The 8172-nt window shown below is 44.9% G+C and overlaps 1 long non-coding RNA gene across 1 annotated transcript in view; it reads left to right on the top strand.

Moving 5' to 3' along the window:
- Positions 1-8099, top strand: part of LOC135547736 (uncharacterized) — a 99735-nt gene extending 91636 nt beyond the window's left edge. The window contains exon 3 of the long non-coding RNA XR_010456735.1: positions 7974-8099. This is a non-coding gene — a long non-coding RNA (uncharacterized LOC135547736). The remainder of the gene's footprint in view (positions 1-7973) is intronic.
- Positions 8100-8172: the final 73 nt, after the last annotated feature.

An 8172-nucleotide genomic window follows, 5' to 3' on the forward strand; every position in this document is an offset into this window, starting at 1 on the left:
CCTTGTTGTCCTCATCTCACAGCACCATTTAATCCCTGTTGTCCTCATCTCACAGCACCATTTAATCCCTGTTGTCCTCATCTCACAGCACCATTTAATCCCTGTTGTCCTCATCTCACAGCACCATTTAATCCCCTGTTGTCCTAATCTCACAGCACCATTTAATCCCTGTTGTCCTCATCTCACAGCACCATTTAATCTCTGTTGTCCTCATCTCACAGCACCATTTAATCCCTGATGTCCTCATCTCACAGCACCACCATTTCATCCCTGATGTCCTCAACTCACAGTACCATTTAATCCCTGTTGTCCTCATCTCACAGTACCATTTCATCCCTGTTGTCCTCATCTCACAGCACCATTTCATCGCTGTTGTCCTCATCTCACAGTACCATTTAATCCCTGTTGTCCTCATCTCACAGCACCACCATTTAATCCCTGTTGTCCTCATCTCACAGTACCATTTCCCCTGTTGTCCTCAACTCACAGTACCATTTAATCCCTGTTGTCCTCATCTCACAGCACCACCATTTAATCCCTGTTGTCCTCATCTCACAGCACCACCATTTAATCCCTGTTGTCCTCATCTCACAGCACCATTTCATCCCTGTTGTCCTCATCTCACAGCACCATTTCATCCCTGTTGTCCTCATCTCACAGCACCACCATTTAATCCCTGTTGTCCTCATCTCACAGTACCATTTCATCCCTGTTGTCCTCATCTCACAGCACCATTTAATCCCTGTTGTCCTCATCTCACAGTACCATTTCATCCCTGTTGTCCTCATCTCACAGTACCATTTAATCCCTGTTGTCCTCATCTCACAGCACCATTTAATCCCTGTTGTCCTCATCTCACAGCACCACCATTTAATCCCCTGTTGTCCTCATCTCACAGTACCATTTAATCCCTGTTGTCCTCATCTCACAGCACCATTTAATCCCTGTTGTCCTCATCTCACAGCACAATTTAATCCCTGTTGTCCTCATCTCACAGCACCATTTAATCCCTGTTGTCCTCATCTCACAGCACCATTGAATCCCTGTTGTCCTCATCTCACAGCACAGCACCATTTAATCCCCTGTTGTCCTCATCTCACATCACCATTTAATCCCTTATGTCCTCATCTCACAGCACCATTTAATATCTGTTGTCCTCATCTCACAGCACCATTTAATCCCTGTTGTCCTCATCTCACAGCACCATTTAATCCCTGTTGTCCTCATCTCACAAAACCATTTAATCCCTGTTGTCCTCATCTCACAGCACCATTTAATCCCTGTTGTCCTCATCTCACAGCACCATTTAATCCCCTGTTGTCCTCATCTCACAGCACCATTTAATCCCCTGTTGTCCTCATCTCACAGCACCATTTAATCCCCTGTTGTCCTCATCTCACAGCACCATTTAATCCCTGTTGTCCTCATCTCACAAAACCATTTAATCCCTGTTGTCCTCATCTCACAAAACCATTTAATCCCTGTTGTCCTCATCTCACAGCACCATTTAATCCCCCGATGTCCTCATCTCACAGCACCATTTAATCCCCGATGTCCTCATCTCACAGCACCATTTAATCCCTGTTGTCCTCATCTCACAGCACAGCACCATTTAATCCCTGTTGTCCTCATCTCACATTACCATTTAATCCCTGTTGTCCTCATCTCACAGCACAGCACCATTTAATCCCCTGTTGTCCTCATCTCACAGCACCATTTAATCCCTTGTTGTCCTCATCTCACAGCACCATTTAATCCCTGTTGTCCTCATCTCACAGCACCATTTAATCCCTGTTGTCCTCATCTCACAGCACCATTTAATCCCCTATTGTCCTCATCTCACAGCACCATGTAATCCCCTGTTGTCTTCATCTCACAGTACCATTTAATCCCTGTTGTCCTCATCTCACAGCACTATTTAAACCCTGTTGTCCTCATCTCACAAAACCATTTAATCCCTGTTGTCCTCATCTCACAAAACCATTTAATCCCTGTTGTCCTCATCTCACAGCACCATTTAATCCCCCGATGTCCTCATCTCACAGCACAGCACCATTTAATCCCCTGTTGTCCTCATCTCACAGCACCATTTAATCCCTGTTGTCCTCATCTCACAGCACCATTTAATCCCTGTTGTCCTCATCTCACAGCACCATTTAATCCCTGTTGTCCTCATCTCACAGCACCATTTAATCCCCTGTTGTCCTCATCTCACAGCACCATTTAATCCCTGTTGTCCTCATCTCACAGCACCATTTAATCCCCTGTTGTCCTCATCTCACAGCACAGCACCATTTAATCCCCTGTTGTCCTCATCTCACAGCACCATTTAATCGCTGTTGTCCTCATCTCACAGCACAGCACCATTTAATCCCTGTTGTCCTCATCTCACAGCACAGCACCATTTAATCCCTGTTGTCCTCATCTCACAGCACCATTTAATCCCTGATGTCCTCATCTCACAGCACCATTTAATCCCTGATGTCCTCATCTCACAGCACCATTTAATCCCTGTTGTCCTCATCTAACAGCACCATTTAATCCCTGTTGTCCTCATCTCACAGCACCATTTAATCCCCGATGTCCTCATCTCACAGCACCATTTAATCCCCGATGTCCTCATCTCACAGCATCATTTAATCCCCGATGTCCTCATCTCACAGCATCATTTAATCCCAGATGTCCTCATCTCACAGCACCATTTAATCCCCGATGTCCTCATCTCAGAGCACCATTTAATCCCATATTGTCCTCATCTCACTGTACCATTTAATCCCGATGTCCTCATCTCACAGCACCATTAAATCCCTATTGTCCTCATCTCACAGCACCATTTAATCCCCGATGTCCTCATCTCACAGCATCATTTAATCCCCGATGTCCTCATCTCACAGCACCATTTAATCCCTGTTGTCCTCATCTCACAGCACCATTTAATCCCCTATTTTCCTCATCTCACAGCACCATTTAATCCCCGATGTCCTCATCTCACAGCATCATTTATTCCCTGTTGTCCTCATCTCACAGCACCATTAAATCCCCTATTTTCCTCATCTCACAGCACCATTTAATCTCTGATGTCCTCATCTCACAGCATCATTTAATCCCCGATGTCCTCATCTCACAGCACCATTTAATCCCTGTTGTCCTCATCTCACAGCACAGCACCATTTAATCCCCGATGTCCTCATCTCAGAGCACCATTTAATCCCATATTGTCCTCATCTCACTGTACCATTTAATCCCCGATGTCCTCATCTCACAGCACCATTAAATCCCTGTTGTCCTCATCTCACAGCACCATTTAATCCCTGATGTCCTCATCTCACAGCATCATTTAATCCCCGATGTCCTCATCTCACAGCACCATTTAATCCCGATGTCCTCATCTCACAGCACCATTTAATCCCCTATTTTCCTCATCTCACAGCACCATTTAATCCCGATGTCCTCATCTCACAGCATCATTTAATCCCTGTTGTCCTCATCTCACAGCACCATTAAATCCCCTATTTTCCTCATCTCACAGCACCATTTAATCTCTGATGTCCTCATCTCACAGCACCATTTAATCCCCCGATGTCCTCATCTCACAGCACCATTTAATACCCGATGTCCTCATCTCACAGCACCATTTAATCCCTGTTGTCCTCATCTCACAGCACAGCACCATTTAATCCCCTGTTGTCCTCATCTCACAGTACCATTTAATCCCTTGTTGTCCTCATCTCACAGCACCATTTAATCCCTGTTGTCCTCATCTCACAGCACCATTTAATCCCTGTTGTCCTCATCTCACAGCACCATTTAATCCCTGTTGTCCTCATCTCACAGCACCATTTAATCCCTGTTGTCCTCATCTCACAGCACCATTTAATCCCTGTTGTCCTCATCTCACAGCACCATGTAATCCCCTGTTGTCTTCATCTCACAGTACCATTTAATCCCTGTTGTCCTCATCTCACAGCACCATTTAATCTCTGATGTCCTCATCTCACAGCACCATTTAATCGATGTCCTCATCTCACAGCACCATTTAATACCCGATGTCCTCATCTCACAGCACCATTTAATCCCTGTTGTCCTCATCTCACAGCACAGCACCATTTAATCCCTGTTGTCCTCATCTCACAGTACCATTTAATCCTTGTTGTCCTCATCTCACAGCACCATTTAATCCCTTGTTGTCCTCATCTCACAGCACCATTTAATCCCTGTTGTCCTCATCTCACAGCACCATTTAATCCCTGTTGTCCTCATCTCCACAGCACCATTTAATCCCTGTTGTCCTCATCTCACAGCACCATTTAATCCCTGTTGTCCTCATCTCACAGCACCATGTAATCCCCTGTTGTCTTCATCTCACAGTACCATTTAATCCCTGTTGTCCTCATCTCACAGCACCATTTAATCCCTGTTGTCCTCATCTCACAAAACCATTTAATCCCTGTTGTCCTCATCTCACAAAACCATTTAATCCCTGTTGTCCTCATCTCACAGCACCATTTAATCCCCTGTTGTCCTCATCTCACAGCACAGCACCATTTAATCCCTGTTGTCCTCATCTCACAGCACCATTTAATCCCCTGTTGTCCTCATCTCACAGCACAGCACCATTTAATCCCCTGTTGTCCTCATCTCACAGCACCATTTAATCCCCTGTTGTCCTCATCTCACAGCACAGCACCATTTAATCCCTGTTGTCCTCATCTCACAGCACAGCACCATTTAATCCCTGTTGTCCTCATCTCACAGCACCATTTAATCCCTGATGTCCTCATCTCACAGCACCATTTAATCCCTGATGTCCTCATCTCACAGCACCATTTAATCCCTGTTGTCCTCATCTCACAGCACCATTTAATCCCTGATGTCCTCATCTCACAGCATCATTTAATCCCCGATGTCCTCATCTCACAGCATCATTTAATCCCCGATGTCCTCATCTCACAGCACCATTTAATCCCCGATGTCCTCATCTCAGAGCACCATTTAATCCCATATTGTCCTCATCTCACTGTACCATTTAATCCCCGATGTCCTCATTTACATTTACATTTAAGTCATTTAGCAGACGCTCTTATCCAGAGCGACTTACAAGTTAATTTTTACTTTTTTTTTTTTTTTTTTTTTATTTAACCAGGCAAGTCAGTTAAGAACATATTCTTATTCTTCAATGACGGCCTGGGAACAGTGGGTTAACTGCCTGTTCAGGGGCAGAACGACAGATTTGTACCTTGTCGGCTCGGGGGTTTGAACTCACAACCTTCCGGTTACTAGTCCAACGCTCTAACCACTAGGCTACCCTGCCGCCTCATCTCACAGCACCATTAAATCCCTGATGTCCTCATCTCACAGCACCATTAAATCCCTGTTGTCCTCATCTCACAGCACCATTTAATCCCTGATGTCCTCATCTCACAGCATCATTTAATCCCCGATGTCCTCATCTCACAGCACCATTTAATCCCTGTTGTCCTCATCTCACAGCACCATTAAATCCCCTATTTTCCTCATCTCACAGCACCATTTAATCTCTGATGTCCTCATCTCACAGCATCATTTAATCCCCGATGTCCTCATCTCACAGCACCATTTAATCCCTGTTGTCCTCATCTCACAGCACAGCACCATTTAATCCCCTGTTGTCGTCATCCCACATTACCAGTACTGACCCAGTATATAGCTACTGACCCTGTATATAGCTACTGACCCTGTATATAGCTACTGACCCTGTATATAGCTACTGACCCTGTATATAGCTACTGACCCTCCAGCCAGAGAAATATCTGCCATTTTGGAGTCACCAGAAGTTAGAAATAACACCATAAATATTCACTTACCTTTGATGATCTTCGTCAGAAGGCACTCCCAGGTATCCCAGTTTGACTGATTTGTTCCATAAAGTCCATCATTTATGTCCAAATAGCCACTTGTTAGCGTGTTCGGCCCATAATCCATTGTCATGAGGCGCGAGCAATTCGTCCACACAGAAACTCGAAAAGTTCCATTACAGGTCGTAGAAACAAGTCAAACGATGTATGGAATCAATCTTTAGGATGTTTTTAACATAAAACATCAATAATGTTCCAACCAGAGAACTCCTTTGTCTGAAGAAAAGCATTGGAACGAGAGGTAACTCTGTCGGGAGACCAAGACACTATGCCAGACCACTGACTCAAACAGGTCTCATGAGCCCCTCCTTTATAGTAGAATCCTCATTCAAGTTTCTAAAGACGGTTGACATCTAGTGGAAGCCGTAGGAAGTGCAACTTTACTGATATCCCACTGTGTATTCGGTAGCTTTGAAAAACTACAATCCTCAGATGTCCCACTTCCTGGTTGGATTTTTTTCTCAGGTTTTTGCCTGCCATATGAGTTCTGTTATACTCACAGACATCATTCAGTGTTTTCTATCCAATACTACTAATAATATGCATATATTAGCATCTGGGACAGAGTAGGAGGCAGTTCACTCTGGTCACGCTATTCATCCGAAAATGAAAATGCTGCCCCCTATCCCAAAAAGGTTAAATCCCAATATTTTTTGCAGATATTTAGTGTAAAATGTATACAACGTTTATAACACCCTTGTTCGTGTGTGTCTCTAACTCACACCATGATGACACGTGGCCCTGCTGTGATGAGTGAAGAGCATCTGTCCAATCACACGCTCCAGGTTGTCAGAACTGTCTTTACCAGGACTCTCCCTATGTACCAGAGTTACAGTAGAGAACAGCTATGTGCTTGATAAGCAGAGTATTTTTAGTTATGTTTTTTTACGGTTGATTTGATATTGGCATTACAATACTACTGCAATTCTCCATCCCTGTTGTACTGTAGACCTAACTGTTCCTGCGGTCACGCCGGCCCAGGTCGGGGAGGGAGGTCACGCCGGCCCAGGTCATAGTATGATCAAAGTGCTACTGTCGGGGTCTCCTACTGCCTCAGTGGGCCACACAGCCTGACACAGCCACATCACCAGACCTCAGACCCAACTAGGGAGGGGAAATTATCCATAACAAAAAACTAAAATCATTTTAAGAGGATTTAAGATCTGGAGCAGAGGTCTCCAATATTTATATGAGAGGATTGTTTGTCAGGGCAGAGATTATACTTCCATAGAGGGAGCTAGAAAGCTATGAGACGGGAACACTGACTAAACAAACTGACACACACACACTGACTAAACAAACTGACACACACACACACACACACACACACACACACACACACACACACACACACACACACACACACACACACACACACACACAGAGCTCTGACAGCTGCTCTGTGTGTGCGTGTGTGTGTGTGTGAAGGAGTGAGATTTTTTATTTTTTTACCTTTATTTAACCAGGCAAGTCAGTTAAGAACAAATTCTTATTTTCAATGACGGCCTGGGAACAGTGGGTTAACTGCCTGTTCAGGGGCAGAACGACAGATTTTGTACCTTGTCAGCTCGGGGGTTTGAACTCTCAACCTTCTGGTTACTAGTCCAACGCTCTAACCACTAGGCTAGAGAACTGACCACCAGAGGGCGGTTAAACATCAGTACGTTCCTAAGACGCACATTACAATCCAAATCTATTCTATTGTGACGCTTTCATCACTTTAATAACAAACAATCCCATACAGCATACTGCAACAGATGTAGCGAAGTACCCTCGGCAGGGGTTGACGACAAGGATAACAACTAGAGTCTAGATTGAGATGCATGATGAAGGTGCTTAGAGAAGGTTTCGACACCGGGGTGGAGTCGGTAGCTAGGTGTGACTGGAATCCGAGGTTACCATGGAAACGTAGGGTTCCACGCTGTGCCTGTTGGAGCTGAATGAACGGGACTGACATGCGATGCCATGTGGCCTTAATAGCTTCCTTGTATCCATCTACCCAGAACTCCCAATGTCCCAGCCACTAAGCACTCCACCACATGCTAAAATACAACTGACATTACCATGCGTGTGTTTCAGATGGAGCAGCTGTCAGACGAGGAGCTGGACCATACAGAGGGAGGAGGAGAGGAGGAGGACAGTGATAAAGAAGATCAGGATCTAGACCAGATGTTTGGAGCCTGGCTGGGAGAGCTGGATAAACTCACACAGGTAACTAACCCTATCCCTGGCTGGGAGAGCTGGATAAACTCACACAGGTAACTAACCCTATCCCTGG

This window comes from Oncorhynchus masou, chromosome 10, assembly GCF_036934945.1.
Source record: "Oncorhynchus masou masou isolate Uvic2021 chromosome 10, UVic_Omas_1.1, whole genome shotgun sequence".
Taxonomy (NCBI): Eukaryota; Metazoa; Chordata; class Actinopteri; order Salmoniformes; family Salmonidae; genus Oncorhynchus; species Oncorhynchus masou.